The 16,174-nt window shown below is 41.5% G+C and overlaps 1 long non-coding RNA gene across 1 annotated transcript; it reads left to right on the forward strand.

Moving 5' to 3' along the window:
- Positions 1-5,138, forward strand: LOC121920220. The gene is made up of 3 exons (XR_006101703.1): positions 1-141; positions 2,164-2,240; positions 4,901-5,138. It is a non-coding gene; the product is annotated as an uncharacterized LOC121920220 (long non-coding RNA).
- The last annotated feature ends 11,036 nt before the right edge of the window (positions 5,139-16,174 follow it).

A 16,174-nucleotide genomic window follows, 5' to 3' on the forward strand; every position in this document is an offset into this window, starting at 1 on the left:
GGAACAGAAGGCTAAAGACACTGGAACCGTCTCCAGGCCGTGACCGGACAATTTGTTTTCCGCCTCTGGGCAACAGGGACAGAACAGCTTTCTTCACTTCAGATGCCATACATCCTCTCAGCATCTAAATTCTACACGCAGGTGTGGCCTGTTTCCCATCAAGATTGATGGGCTGCTTCTGAGGATGAATTCAGACCAGTTTGTATTGTGTTCAAGGGAGTGAGTTTCTTTCAGAGTTCACCAGCAAATAAGAGCACAACCAAGTTCATGGAATCATAGGCCCGGTACACATTGGCCTAAAGCGGCGTGCTGCCGCTGGTACTAGGGTTAGGGAGCACACAGCAACCACACCCTCCCTAACCGTAGTACATACAGGCATCGTCATCATGCCGGTGTCCTCTCTATATGGGTGCTGCCACATGGATGCTGTGCAGCTCGTGTTGTACACAATGCGACAAAAAGAACCCGGAAGAACCGGTTTCTTTTTACTCCAGAGGGACGCCACATGTTTTGGTGGCTGCAGTGTCCTTCCGGAGGGAATCAGCCCGCCATCAGCCCACCCTTTTTCACAGGTATGTACTGGGCCTCAGAAGGTGTTAGAAGGGACTGCCAAAGCCACCTAGGCCCAACTCCCTACTATGTAGGCATACACAACTAAAGCCTTCCTGAGAGATGCCCATCCAACCTCTTTTTAAAGAACTCCAAAGGAGAGTCCCCCACCTACCAAGGCAATCCATTCCACTATTGCACAGTTCTTACAGTTAAGACATTCTTCTCAATGTGTAGGTAGAATCTTTTTTCTTGTAATTTGAATATATTTATTCTCATTCTAGTCTCTGGAGCAGCAGAAAATAAGCTGACTCCATCTGCATGACATCCCTACTAGCTCTATATGGGGGGGGGAGACCCAAGCAATGACCTACCAGTCAGTTTGGCATTGATATCAGGAAAGTTTCTAGAACAGATCATTAAACAGTAAGTCTGCACAAACTTAAAAAGAAATGTTGTGATTACAGCATGAGTTTCACAAAAGTAAATCATGTCAAACTAATCTTATCTTCATCATCACCATCATCATCATTTAAAAGTTCTTATAACCCAAGGAAGTTGTTTCAGGTCATTCTCAGTAATACCTTTAGGATAGGTTGCTCTTCATTGATATTTTAAAAACTATGATCAGAAATTCTGTAATAGCATTACTTTTGTGAGGAGGAAAAATGCCATGCCCACTTAATTGAGCTCACTGGATAAAAAAAAGAGATATAAACATAATGAACAAAGTATGGATTTATAGTTTTTTGTGGGTTTTTCGGGCTATGTGGCCATGTTCTAGAAAATTTTCTTCCTGACCCCTTTCGAGCTGGCGTCTTCAGAAAAAGTATGTATTTGGGACACTAGAGATGGTGTTGGGGGGGGAGGGGAACAGTAGCAACCCAAGCTGTTGACACCCATCCAATTTCCGTACAGATCTCCCAAAATCTCACCCATGTACACTGTGTTAGCAACTTTTGCCCATCATGACTCATGATCCCTCCTCTGTCAGTCAATTGTTTATTATATTTGACTAAAAGCCATTATTAATTCAAAAGACCCCCAATAAAATCCACTAAAGCCCAGTAAAAGAATACATACATACATACATACATACACATACATATATACAAAAGAATCAAATTAGCAACTCTACAGTGAAACAGTAATATGTCTTGGTTATGTCATTGGGAAGGAACCCAAGCAAACATTCCAACATCTTGACAACCATTCTGTATTTGTCATGACAAATGTGAAAATGTGCCATCATATTTATAGCAGAGCATCTCTCTTTGATCCTACCATGGGAGGAGGATTCTTGCCTTGACATAGATTTCTGTGCCCAGCTGGCAGTGGCAGATAGTAAATAAAAAGACTGACATTTTATAGAGTTCCTGTCAACTACAAAGCCTGAACTGATTTACAGTATGCACTGTGCTATAAATAGGCTGGTTTTCTTGCTTGTTCACTCACTGATAAAAGAAAGGGTAGAATATTTCAAGATTCCTAACCAAATTCATCCTGTTAAGAATCCAGTATTATGAAACATACATAATGGAGCATACTGGCTGTTGATATAGCTCTCAGCTGTAGCTGCTCTCTGATTCTGAAATTAATTCTGTTCTATTCCAGATGTATTGTTCAAATCCCATGACTATACCTCCTCATCACGTGGAGACTGAGAAACATGGTGAGAACCATTGAAGGAGGTGAGTCTTCCTTCTCTCTATCTCTAGCTTTTATAGACTTGAAATGATAACGGTGCTGCTCCATTAAACTCCTTCCCCTACAAACTTGTCCTCATGGACTGTCTGACCTTGAAGCCTGCTACAGTTCTTCCCAGTGTTTATGTTTCTTCTCTTATAGATTCCATTTCCATGTGATATAGCAATAGTCTTTAGGATTAAATGGCTTTTAAAAACTATTAGACAAATTAATCAAATGTTATGAGCTATAATTACTAATCTTTCATTCACAAAGATATCATGTGCATGATATCTATCATGTACTATCATGTACAGGGCCACAAATGCTCATGTACCTACTTATTTACATGCTTATGTATCTATGTTATGGGATACCTTCTCCTTAGACTCTAGGCTTAGAAACTCGATTGGCTTCTATGTTACTGTCATTCTAGTACCAAGTTGAAGCATGGGCCAGGGTCCTGTATCAGTGTATACAGTACTTAACTAAGGCCTGGATCCCACTCCCCCAAAGCTGAGGGAAACATCATTCAGCTCTGATCAGAATAGGCCTCCTTTTCCTCGTGCAGCTAATGCCTGGTTGAGGGGTGAGTTATGATTGTGGCAATATTGTCAAAATCGTGACTACATAGTGATTATGAATACAAAATAGGTATAGTTAGGCAACTGTTTTGTATTCATGACCACTGCTTAGTCACAATTTTGACAATATTCCCACAGTCATAACTCACTCCTCAACCTACTTAGGAGGACCATTCTGCCAATGATCACAGCATGCTTCAATGATGTTTCTCTTGATTGAGACACTATACTTTTATTGATGCAGCCTAAAATTGCATTAATTACTCTTTTAGTGCCTTCCCATCCCTATGTAGTCCTTTATCCCTCACCAGCACAATTGACAAGAATACCACCTTTGCCTCAAACCCCTTCAGCCTCCTGCCCAAGCTTCTGTTAAGGAAAAAGCAACATGGGTTATACAGTAAGAGAAATAAAACTTGTATGTGAGAGTCAGAGTGACTCAGCAGAAGCCAATGGAGAACCACACAGGTGTGAATGGTAATACAATTAACAAGTACTGAGTGCCAAGGACAAGAAATGCATAGTGAATAATTGGACACACCTGACAATTGTAAAGTGGTCAAGGCTGAGATGATGAAATCATTAATTGTAGGATGAACAAAGAGAACCAATGGGAATGATGTACACGCCTACTGGGTGGAAACAGACCACAGTGGGTGGTACCATGCTTTGACTATAATAATGACTATGGATCCCATTGTATTTTGTGGGTTGTAGTTGTGAGTAGTTGGATTGGAGAGTGAGGAGTTGAGTATTGTTTGGAGCTGTGTATATAGTAGAATAAAGTAGATCCTTTATATAAGACTACTGAGTTGTCTGGTGTCTTGGGTGAAGCTACAAGAACCAGCAGGACCCTGGTGAAGAAGGGTGAAGACTTCTGTGGAAGCAAGAGTGAGAAGGCTTGGAGAGTTTGTCGGGGTCTTCAGCCTGATCTCTGCAACTCTTGCAAAGATACAACCACTGGCCAAAACTGGTCAGCGTGGTGCACAACCAGGTGGTGAGTTCCAGGCCAGGTAAAGAGCCACAACTCCCATCATCCCTGACAGCTTCATAGTCAGAGGTGATCTGCTCAGATATCTTCTTGGCCATGTCAGTGGTTCTCACATGAATAAGAAGAAAATAATACTGATCTGTGCTCTTGATGAGTTTCAGCAAGTTGTCAGTGATATCCTGAATGCATGCACCAAGAAGATAGCATTCTTCTCCATTCATCTTGTCAGGCTGGCACACAGAAGCCCTTATACCTCCGAGCAACGAGTCCCTTATAAATAATATAAACACTTTAATAAGTCATGTTGGCTGAGTTTGGAAAGGAGAGGGGATTATTGGCCACTATTTATTTTTAAATTGACTAGAAGCCACTCTGAAGGCTTTCTGTTCAGAGGTGGCATATACATGTCATCAATAAATAAACAACAAATAAAAGTATTTGAAAGTATATGCGGAGATTATCCAGTCATGCGCATTATTACAAGAGTTATGTCTGGACTTGTGGTCAAATGACACTAGAAGAATTTCTGGTTTGTTTCTTTTATGGGTTCCCCCACTGCCCATTTACAAAATAATAGTTTGAGCCTCCCGTCTTCTTCTCTAAAGCTCTAGCTAGTAGCAGTGGCATCACTAGGGGGTGCAGGGTGTGTAAACCATACCAGGTGACACCTGTATTTTGACAGAAACATTGTGGCATTTGCCTGTATCTCTTTAAAATGCTTTAAGAGATGGTCACTGTGAGGTGAACCACAACAAACTACAGTGTCACAATAAACTACAGTTCCCTGAATTCCATAGCATGGAGCCACAGCAGTTAAAACAGTGTCAAACCAGATTATTTCAGCAGTGCGGATGGAACCTTAGTCCCCTCTAGAGTGTCAAAGACAAGCAGAAACCAACCATTTTGGGTGGGGGGGGGAGAGATGAGGGGAAAGGAGGGAACTTAGATTCACTGAGGACTAATTTTCCTTCATGAAGCTTTGTTTAATCAGTCCTATTTCTTGGAGTATTGCTATCAGGACATATGAAGTGACAGTTTGACAAGCTTATCCACTGCTTTATATGTCAGTCATGACTTGGTGTACTTCCAGACATAGACCAGATTCTTTCATATGCTGCAGAAGATGCAGGAATTTGAAGCACGCAAAAAGCAAGAACACTCTGAGGCGGTGTGATGCCTTCATGCTGGAAAGGGACTGTGCTTGGCAAGGTCCCAGGCTGCCTTCTTGGTTTTAATACCTGAAGATATGCTGTATTCTGAAATATTTTAAAGTTCATTTCCAAACTTATATCCAGAGTGTGCCTATAAATTATTCTGGAAACGTAAATGCCAGGCACAGAGATATCTACACTGTGGATTAAATGTTTTGCTCATCATTCTAAAATAAAATATTTCATAATCTATTTTCCCCAACTTTTCAGAAGAAAACAAATACAAAAAAGTTGGCAGAATGAAAAATCCATTTAGCATCATAATCCTGTTTGATTTTTCTTGCATTGGGCTTTTATGTATCTGTATTACACAGAAGATGGATCAAATGGAAAGGCATTTTTCTCAGAGGACCATTCATGGAAGTTTAAATCAGTTTTAATCCTGTCTCTTGTATGTTACTAGATACTTAGCTACAAAGAAAGGAAGGGAAGAGAGGATTGTGCTATCAAACCTGAATCTGATGTCAGGATGAAGTTTGGTTAGCTTTGGCCCAAAACAGATGGGCCATTTGCATCGGGGCAACCATACACTCCTGACCCCAATTTGGGCTGGCACTGCAGTCCTGAACCAGGCCATGGGAAGGAAAAGATTCTTCCCACTCCTATTATTATTATTATTATTATTATTATTATTATTATTATTATTATTATTATTAACCTTTATTTATAAAGCGCTGTAAATTTACACAGCGCTGTACATACAATCTTTTTAATTGGATGGTTCCCTGCCCTCAGGCTTACAATCTAAAAAGACACGACACAAAAGGAGAAGGAAGTGGTGGTGGGGAAGGGGATGAGGGCCAGCAGTTCTTCTCTACCTCCGAGGCCTGGATCAGGGGAGATGGACTGGAAGGAAGGCTTGGCTTCTTAATGGATGGTTAATTTTCTTCCAGGGAGGCCTGTTGGAGCTAGCCTGTCTCTCTAGTAGGATAATACATATAAAATGCACAGCAATATAGGAAATGATTCAAATAAAACAGACAACAAAAGAACATCAAATAGGCCTGGTTCTTCAGTGATGGCACAGTGTCAGTGCAGTTACTGGCTGCATTCGGAGAGTGCATCATCTAAATGCTATGCCCCAACTGCAGTGGGAAACCATGTAATTTGGCCAATCTGTTTTGGGCCTTTATCTCATTTGTGAATATTAAGACTTACCACGAGTAGCTCTGAGAGTAGGGATGTGGTAGATTAGCAGTTAAGAAGCTGACTTGGGTTTGAGACCCAAGTGCCTCATGATGGAGTGAGCTCCTTTCACTAGTCCAAACTTCTGCTATCTTAGCAGTTTCAATGCATGTAATAGTGCAAGTAAATAAATAGGTACCACTTTGGTGGGAAGGTAACAGCATTCTGTGCAGCTATGCTGGCCACAAGATCACAGAGTCATCTTTGGAAAGCACGAAATAATTTAAACCTTTTTGTGCATTCAAATCCCATATGCTTCCATGCCAAAATATCCTTACCCCAAGATCATCCCCCACTCTGTTCTCTCTTTGTACAGTCGTTTTTGCAGGGGATCTGTTCTGCCGTCCTCCCTTGCAAAAATGGAGTCACGCACATATTCAAGCCCCATAGGTTTGAATGGGATGCTCCCCATGAGCACACAGGGGAGTGCACACCACAGGGGCATGCCCCATTGAGGATAACAAAGTTTGCCCCTCCATTAATGATCAAGTCCATAAGAAAGGAGAGGCAACTGTACTAGCATTCCCACAGGACTGACCTTGGCAACTTCCAATGCCTGTTACCTCCCCTTCACATGTGCTTGTCAATCAACTTCAAATACCATCCTTTCCACCCTGCAACACCAAAGGTATGACATAACCCATCATCCAGTGAAACAAAGCAAAGCAGGTACATAGCAAGCATGACAGGAATTCTGAGGGACTCTACTCCTGACATATATAAGCAAGGGTCTTAAATCTGGCTACAAATGTTGTGATAACTTAACTAGCAGAATAGTTAAACCTGCCGCATCACGTTTCTTGGTTGTCCTGATGGAAAGCTTCTGAAAAAACAGGGTAGGTCTTGCCCTGAAACAGCAGTGCTTGTTGCTTCCATACAGAAAATAATTGTTTCTTCAAAAACGGGTTGAGGGTGAGGGAAAGAACATGATAATTTGGCAGCAACATTAGTTTCTGGATACCCAAAGTCCTGAATGAACTTCCAGGCAGCTCACAGCTGAAGCTGGTTTCTGAGCAACAGAAAGGTTTTGGCTGTCCTTGTACAAAGGCACTGTTTGAATTCTTTGCTCTTCATTTTCCATGCCAGGATAGGCAAAACTTTGTGTTTCTAGGCCCCAGAGCTATCCTGTGTTTGGATTCCTTCAGATTAAAGCAAACATCTTGTATCAGCCTTGGACAAAGATCATACAGTTGTTCATTGCTCATCATCATGCTTCAGTAAACATAAGCTTTAGTTAAGAAGAGCAGAAGTTGGAAGCGGCCAGTTTCCAGCCACCAAACAGTCTTGTGTGTGGAATCCATGAGTTGAACCAGTGAGAAATTAAAATGGCAGTTCTCAGAATTTGTTCTGGACTAATTTTTCTTAAATTAAGACTCAGAGCTGAGCTGAGAGCTTTCTTGGGGTGCCGGTCCCTGGCAGCTGCCCAAAAAAATGCTACATTCTGGCCCTGGACTGGGCTCTTATATAGTTAAGGAAATGGAAGCATCTTGAATTACAACTTCTTATTTTACCTTCACTCTTACCTTTATTAGACTTCCATATTCATCATGAAGTGAATACTGAAAACCCATATTTACAAGGTAAAGACAAAAAACCCTGCTCTTCTGGTTCATGGTGGATGAGGCAGTGCTTGTTAACTTTGGGGCTGCACAGACCGCTCCTAAGGGGTGGCCTGCAGCTGCCCCTTTTAGCACCAGATTGGGGCCGTGGCAACCAGATCTCACCTTTCCGTGGCACAAAAAGGAGCCACAAAAAGTGGCTCTTTTCTGTGTCACAGAAAGGGCACCATAGCCACCGGCGCTATGGCTTTTTGGTGCCCCTTTGGTGCTGCGTCATTTAGACACAGTACCAGAGGAGCACTGTGACGCTCTCACAATGTGTGACACACAGCATCACACCAGTCTGCTCCTTGCACAACAACCATAAAAAGACAGTCACCAATATGGTTCTATTGATATTGATCTACAGAAATTCTAAACTGTGGGATTTGAGGCAAATTAAAATGTCATCTTTCACACACAAGTGCCTATAAGTGCCACCACCACTGAGTAATGTAGTAACTTTGCCAGGGGATAAATAAGAAGCAGCTAAGTGGCACACTAGTGTCCTACTGGAAGATGTTTTACCCTAAGTCTATATAAGTCCCTATAAAGCAGAGATGGGCAACATTTGGGCCTCCAAATATTTGGGGCTTGTAATTCTCATCATCCCTCACTACTGACTTTGCTGGTTAGGGCCGGTGGGAGTTGTAATGCAACAGCATGTTGAATAAGCTTAGGCTCCTCCCCTGCCCCAAATGTAAAGCAACAAAAATGATGGAATTTCAAGTAGCAAGAATTTCCTTTGTCAAATAACATTAAAACTCAGTTTTCAGAAGGGATGCTGCTGTAATATTTGTCATTTGAAAAAATATTCATGCATTCCAGTGTTCAATAGAGAATTCTTTTTCCCCTATTTTGTTTTGAAAAGGAATTAATATTACTAGCCAAAAATATCACTCCCACTAAAAAGGGGTCTTCAAACATGCAAATTCTGAGAATGTCTTAGATTTCAAGTTAAAAACAAGCATTTATATAATAGCTTGTATAAAGACTTGTTTCTGTAGCTTGTTTTGAGGCACTGCTAAATAATTTGGGGTATAAATCCAATCAGTCAATCAAATGTAGAATAACTAAAATATTCTTTGTCAGATTAGGATGCCATATATTCATTCATCCACAGCATCTCCCTGAAATATTTCTCTATGTCTCGGACTGTTTCAGTGACCAAGGAGGGCATTTCCCCCCTAGATGACTGCCTGAAATTGGTAATGGATTGGATGAGGGAAAATAGACTTAAGCTGAATCCAAATAAAACAGAGGTACTCGTGATAGGTAACCTCAATCCGGGTAGGGAGATAAATTTGCCAGTTCAAGATAGGGTTACACTTCCCCTGAAAGACTGTGTCTGCAGCTTGGGGGTGCTCCTGTATTCGTCACTTCAACTGTCTTCTCAGATCGATGCGACAGCCAGGACTGCCTGCTATCAGCTTCGGCTGATACGCCAGTTGTGCCCCTACCTGGAGCAGCGGGACCTAGAAACGGTCACACATGCTCTAGTAACCTCTCACCTTGATTTCTGCAATGCGCTCTACATGGAACAACCTTTGTGTCACGTCCGGAAGCTCCAATTGATACAAAACATGGCAGCCAGACTGGTTGGCGGAAAATCCAACTTCGACCATATTACACCAATTTTAAAATCATTATATTGGGTGCCTATTAGCTTCCGGGTACAGTACAAGGTGTTGGTTATCACCTATAAAGCCCTACATGGCCTGGGTCCAGTCTACTTGAAGGAACGCCTCCTCCCATACAGTCCTTCCGATACACTCTGATCCTCCAGGAAAAACCTCTTACAATCTAAAAAGACCAGACTGGCGGTGACCTCCCAGAGGTCCTTCTGTGTCACCGCTCCAAAAACTTGGAATGACCTGCCAGAAGAGATTTGCCAATTATCCTCACCCAAGGCTTTCAAAAAGGTGACAAAAACCTTTCTCTTTCGGCAGGCCTTCCCAGATTGATAATGCCCAGGACCAATTAAATCTCCCTTTTATTATTTTTCTTATTTGTGATTTGTTTTTAACTTTGATGTATTGTACTTTTTAATCATTTTTATTGTTTAATTTTATAGTTGGGAGGGAGGGTTGGGCCGGGATTTTGTGGGGCTTGTTGTTTTTATTGTTGTAGATTGTATTTTCTTTGTTGTTACCTGCCTCGATCCTCAATCGGAAGAGGCGGGATATAAATAAATAAATAAATTATTATTATTATTATTATTATTATTATTATTATTAATATTATTATTATTATCTCCCTTTCTTGGAAATGATAACAGCTTCAGAATGTTAGTGCACACTGAGGCATGGTACATACAGGTCCTTTGCGATGCCCTCGTCATGTGCTTGGGTTGCCTGGGGGCAGAGCAACCCCACACCCCGCAACCCTAGCACATGACAAGTGTGTAACAATGGCCACACCCTGTATACATGGGCGCTGCCATTGTTACATAAGCGGTGTATGGCATCCGCACAGCGCCACGTGGTGCTTACATAACCAGTGTGCCAGTGGCACACTTGTTACACTGCAACCATGGCTGTACAAGAATCCGCTTTTTGCAGGTTCTTTTTCCGCCAGCGGGAAGCCATGCAGTTTGGCAGCTGTGGCTTCTCTCCGGCGGAAAAACAGGCACCGTGAGTCCCTTTTTGTCTCACACCTTAGGTAGAAGTGGCTAAGATGTGGAAATCAGCTGCAAAAGTAGATTGGCTGTCTATTAGAAAAGGCTAAAGAATATAAGAATAATCATGCTGGAAGAAAATAAAGGCCAAATAAACTACCATTCTGTTCCAAGGTGGCCAGCCAGGTGCCTCTGAGAAGTCCAGGAGATTGATGTGAGTCCAGCAAGTGGCATCCATACTTTTCTTTGTTCAAATAATAGTTGACATTCTCGAACTGGGATATTATCCACTGACTATCTAGGTTTTTTCATTCTACAACTTTGTAGAACTATGAACTCAAGTTATTTGTCATTCGGTTGTGCAATTTAGCTATATAAGGAATTATATAATGTAAGTGGAGGTTATAAAATGAGGATGCTGATGCCAAGGGGATTGTATGAGCTGGATCCTATTTTGGTTATTCACATGAAATAACAGCAAGTAAGGAGAGAAACCAGATACATTATTGAGAACTCATCCATTTCAAGGTTTGGAGTTAAACAGCTGGTGGAATTATTCTGACAACAACCCTGAAAGTTCCCTACAGCAGACACTACATGAGTACATTGGAATTGGTGGAATCTAGTGGATAACTTGGTCTAGTTTTGGGGTTGTTTGGGACAATTTAAAATGTCTAACATTTTTATACACTGATACAACTAAGTAACTGCAGTGAGCTCAACGTTTGGATCTAGCCTTTCAAAACAAATGACCACAGGTTCATATTAACACAAGCTCTGGGAGACAGGCCTTTATTGGTCAACAGATAACCTCCAAATCTTCAACAACTGCTCACTTACAACAGGGACATCATTATGGGGGTGCAGACCACACTGGGTGACACCTCAGAGGTGGAGTGATGCCTGGTTGGGCCATTTGCCTGCTGGTGGCTGCTGGTGGGAGTGGGCTGCTGCCACCACCCAGCAACCCGTTCCGGGTCTGGCAGGGCTGCTGGCTGAGTGGGAAAAGGGAGTGCCAGTTGTGGCAGCAGTGATGCCACTGATTCCTCTCCTTCCTGCTACATTCACCAGGGACGTAGCCAGGATTTTAGGAAGGGGGGAGTCCAGACTAAGTGCCACCATCATATTGGGGCTTGGGTGTGGTGGCGCAGCAGCATGCACCATTAATTTTTCTAATGGAAGGGGGGTCCGGACCCCAAGAACGGGGGGGGCTACGTCCCTGCATTCACCTCCCTTTCCCACTTGGCCAGCTGCCACCACTGTATCCTATTCACGCTTCTCCTCTGGCTTGGACTGTCTTAATTTCAGACAAGAGAGTCCAAGGCACCAGAGAAGCACAAACAGGAGATGGTAGTGGTAGTGAGCTGGGTCCAATTGAGGGTGGGGTAGTGGAGGTGGAAGGGGCTGCTATGTGACAGTAGCACCCATCCCTGTAAGTAACTGCAGCAGGCAGATGGCAGAGGTGGCTGTGGGCAGATGGGGGTGGCTGGGTATGTGCTGTTGAATGTAATTCCAGCTACATTTCTACTGACAGTCCCCAAAGCTAGCCCTACCAGTATGGCTGAGATCCTACATCAAGGAAATGTAGCATTACTTTACACTCATGACGTTATCCCTGCATTGTAGTACACCACCTTGTTACAGCATGACACTGCACATCCAATACACATTGTGCAAAAGTATGCACAATCATGCAATCAATGCACAATATGCAACACTTAATGAACAACTATGCAAAATGGCATCACATGCATAATACTGTTTTTGTAACCTTCAACTGAATATGGTCGTTAGGCAGCAGCAAAAACGTCTACCTGTTCGTGTAAGATAACATATGCATGTGTAAGACACCAACAGTATGCCACCCCAAGTGAAGGCATCACCTTAGGCAGCAACCATTGGTTAGGGTAGGATGGGCAGAGTTCCAGCTCTTCTACCTGAAGTCTTCCATTGTTTCTCCTAAACTCTCAGACTATTCATCTGCTGGTTCTCTTCCCCATAAGATGCCCCTCCAACTAGTCCGTTCCCTCAGGTTTAGTTGAGAACCCAATGCACCAGCATTGTTCAAGAAAAAAATATTGCCAGTCCTGTCTGTTTCTGTATGTAGACTGGGCAATAGGTGCCATCTTGTCCTTGCTTCAGAGAGTTAAATATCTGTGACCACCCCTGACTTAATCCTTAGGTCTGGGCCTGCTTTCAGAGTTCTTTGTCAATAAATTCAGTTCCCAGTATTCCTTCTGGACTGCTCCATGTTTTCCTGAAACTCAAAGAGTGTCTCTGCACTGGAGAAATAATATAGTTTGATACCACTTTAACTGTCATGGCACCATCCTACAGAACCCTGGGATTTGTAGTTTGTGAGTCACCAGCACTCTTAGGCAGAGAAAACTAAAGGCCTTGTAAAACTACTAATCCATAGGATGGAACTACAGCACTTAAAACAATGTCAAACTGCATTATTTCTACTGTGTAGATGCACTCATAGAAGAAGACTTGGAGAATTGTGTGTCTCCCTCTGTGAGTGTTGGGGTGGCAATTATAGTAGACTATGAGAAAATCATTTATACAGAATTATGTAAGCTGAAATGTATAACTTAATCATGCTTGTGAATCTCAAAATGTTTACAAAGCCTGTTGTGAAACAAGTTCCTGCTTCAGCTTCAGACAGAAAAGCAAAGCAAAACCAAACAAATATCCACCTAAATCACTAGTGCTTCAAGTTTGGCTCAGACTGGGAAATGAAAGTAAATAAGCTCTATATTTGCAGAAGGGATAAGAGGCTCACCTTTGGCTGTAACAGTGTATACCTTTATTGTACCAGATTTCCTGTGCCTTTGATTTTTCCAAAGTGAGCAACATGCCTAATTTATTACCTCTCCCTCTAACAAAGACAAAAAGGTGGCAGTTGGTCATTTTGGCACAATCGATTGCTGAAAATGCATGCTGTGATGTTGTTCAATTGACATTTTGCTTTGAGGGAAATCTCTATTCAATTGAAACCACAGCAGAGTGGTTCACAGGATGTTTGCAGGTGCAGTTGCTGAGGGCAAAAAAGTCAATAGAGCATCTCGCTGTGTCTCTGTGAGATGAACATTCATCTGTAGCAGAGGTTCATCTGGTCTAGCTTTTTTGTCAGTAAATATAGTTCAACCTAATAAAACAAGAATGTGTTTCATACTTTTAACAGATTTATTTCAGCATAAGGATCTATGGATTATAATCCACTTCCTGAGGCAGAGGAAGTACACGCATCCCTCCACATTCTCTGGGGTTGGGGGCACAGGACCCTCAAGAATGTGGAAAAACCACAACTAACAAAAACACTATGTTTTTACCTGAGAGAACACCCCTCTAGGAATCTCCAGGTTCTCCAATGCAACTCTGTGGTCAATATCTGCTAGACATTGACCATAGAATTGCACTGGTGGAGCTACAAATGCCTAGTGGAGTGTTCTCTCTAGGAATCTCTAAGACCTTCAATGTGACTTTTGGTTAAAGTGGACTATAAAGTTGTGTTGGAGGACCTAGATATTCCTAGAGACAACATATTAATAAAATCTGTGAATAATCAAATCTTCAATAGTCAATGCCACAAATGTGGAGGGAAGAGTGCATAATATTAGAATATCAGGTATATCAGATCTTAGGAAAGTTACCAGTTTTGGACTACAGGTCCCAGGATTCCTCCAGACAGAACTGTAGAAAGGCACCCTTTGGGTTATTCTGTAAACTATAGTCAATGCCTGACAAGAAGAAAACTAATAATATATGTGCTGCTTCTATCCTAACAGAAAGGCACTTGAAAGGGAATAGAAAAGATGCAACAGTTTGCAGAAAGGACATAAATGGAAGATGAAACCTGCTGCATTTAGAGATTTCTCTGGAGAACAGCTAAACAGCCTTTTTGTGCTTAATTTTTTTCCACCTAGATGACAGAAGTGACCTTTCATTTGCAGTTCATGTAATCTCTCTCTCTCTCTCTCTCTCTCTCTCAATCTCTGTGATCATCTATGCATGTTGGATGCTCACAATTCATTTTCTGGTTAGTTATCCTGCTCTGTCATTTGGAGCAGCAGTTGGCATCCAAAGATTGTTGTCTTGCATTTAAAAAGAGGGAGACTTTTGTATGTTCCAGTTGCTTTCAGCATTAGTGCACACCAAGCATTCCAGTGCTCAGGGAGAGTCAGGAAATCTTGTGCACCATGCAATCGTTGTCCTCTCCACCCCACCTCACACACAATAGTCACACATCTCCCCAGTTTCCTTATCCCAGCATTTGACAAGCAAATCCATTATGCAATCAAAATAAATTTATGCAGACATGCATGATTTGGCATGGAAGCAGTGAGACAGAGAGGCAGACAGATAATCTAGTGCAGAGTGAAAACAGCACAATCTGTCTTGCTGATTCCAGAAATAAAAAGGCTTGTTCCACTAGTCTCTCTGGTGAAATGGAACACACAACTAAGGGTGGCAAGGTGATTGCACATTATTAAACTCCATTGCTGACTTCATTTGGGCATCCACCAAGACCTGAGCAGGTCTGGGCAGGAGAGTAAGGGGGTGGATGAGTGTGTTGTTTATGTTTCTGTACCATTTTCCAGATAATTATTGCCTCCCAAAGCAATTTTCATCTATCCAAACAATGAGACCATAGTCTGCAGACTTAACAAACACAAAAGATGGGGCTCAGAAGGGAATGGAAGTGGAGGGAATAGGTAGAGTAAAGAGGATCAGCTTGACAATGGCAGAAGAATGTGTTGAGGCAATTCTATCCAGCTAGGACAAAGCTGATCTTCCCTGGCTGGTATTCTTGCTTAGAAGTGGTGCAACATATTATTAATATGTTGTTGTTATACTCTCCCAGCCAGTGCACCTACTCTAATCATGAACCAGTGTTAAGCAAGAATGGCCCAAACTGGTCACTGAATGTAATTCAGCATTTTTGCTGTTGAATGTAATTCCAGAGAAAATATTAATAATAGGAATCTATGGTCCCCAAGACAAGAAAGGAAAATTTTTCAAAAAACTACAGGGAAAACTATTTGAATACGATTATGACAACATAATTGCATTAGAAGACTTCAATGGTGTCATAGACCCCAAAAAAGATAGAAAATCAGAGAAGAAAATCAAATCCAATCAGGGCAAACTACCGAAAGCCTTCTTCGATTTAAAAGATAATTTCTCTTTGATAGACACTTGAAGATATTTTTATAATGACAAAAAAGGTTACACATTTTACTCAGACAGACATGAGTCATTGTCAAGAATAGACCTAATTTTGATATCAAAAAACCTAACCAAAGATATGGAAAATATGGAGATCTTGACTAGAGAGATTTCAGACCATAACCCGATGACAATAACGTTAAAAGAACCAAAAAAATCATATAGTTGGCATTTGAATGAAGAACTATTCAAAGGAGTTAAAAAAGCAAAGGAGACTATACAATTGTATTTTAAAGAAAACTCAGATAAGGAAACCAGCCAGGCTATAGTATGGGATGCAGGCAAGGCTGTTCTGAGGGGTTTCTTCACCCAACAAAATATAATTTTACAAAAGAGGAAAAAAGAAAAAATGACTTATCTTAATAAGTTACTCAAAGAGAAAGAAGAAAATTTATCTAAAAGTCCGAAGAATAAAGAAATACAAAATGAAATAAAACTGTTAAAAAAACAATTAGAATTTGAGGCACTGACAGAAATTAGCAACAAATTAAAGTTAATAAAGCAAAAACTATTCGAACATG

This window comes from Sceloporus undulatus, chromosome 2, assembly GCF_019175285.1.
Source record: "Sceloporus undulatus isolate JIND9_A2432 ecotype Alabama chromosome 2, SceUnd_v1.1, whole genome shotgun sequence".
NCBI classification, from domain to species: domain Eukaryota; kingdom Metazoa; phylum Chordata; class Lepidosauria; order Squamata; family Phrynosomatidae; genus Sceloporus; species Sceloporus undulatus.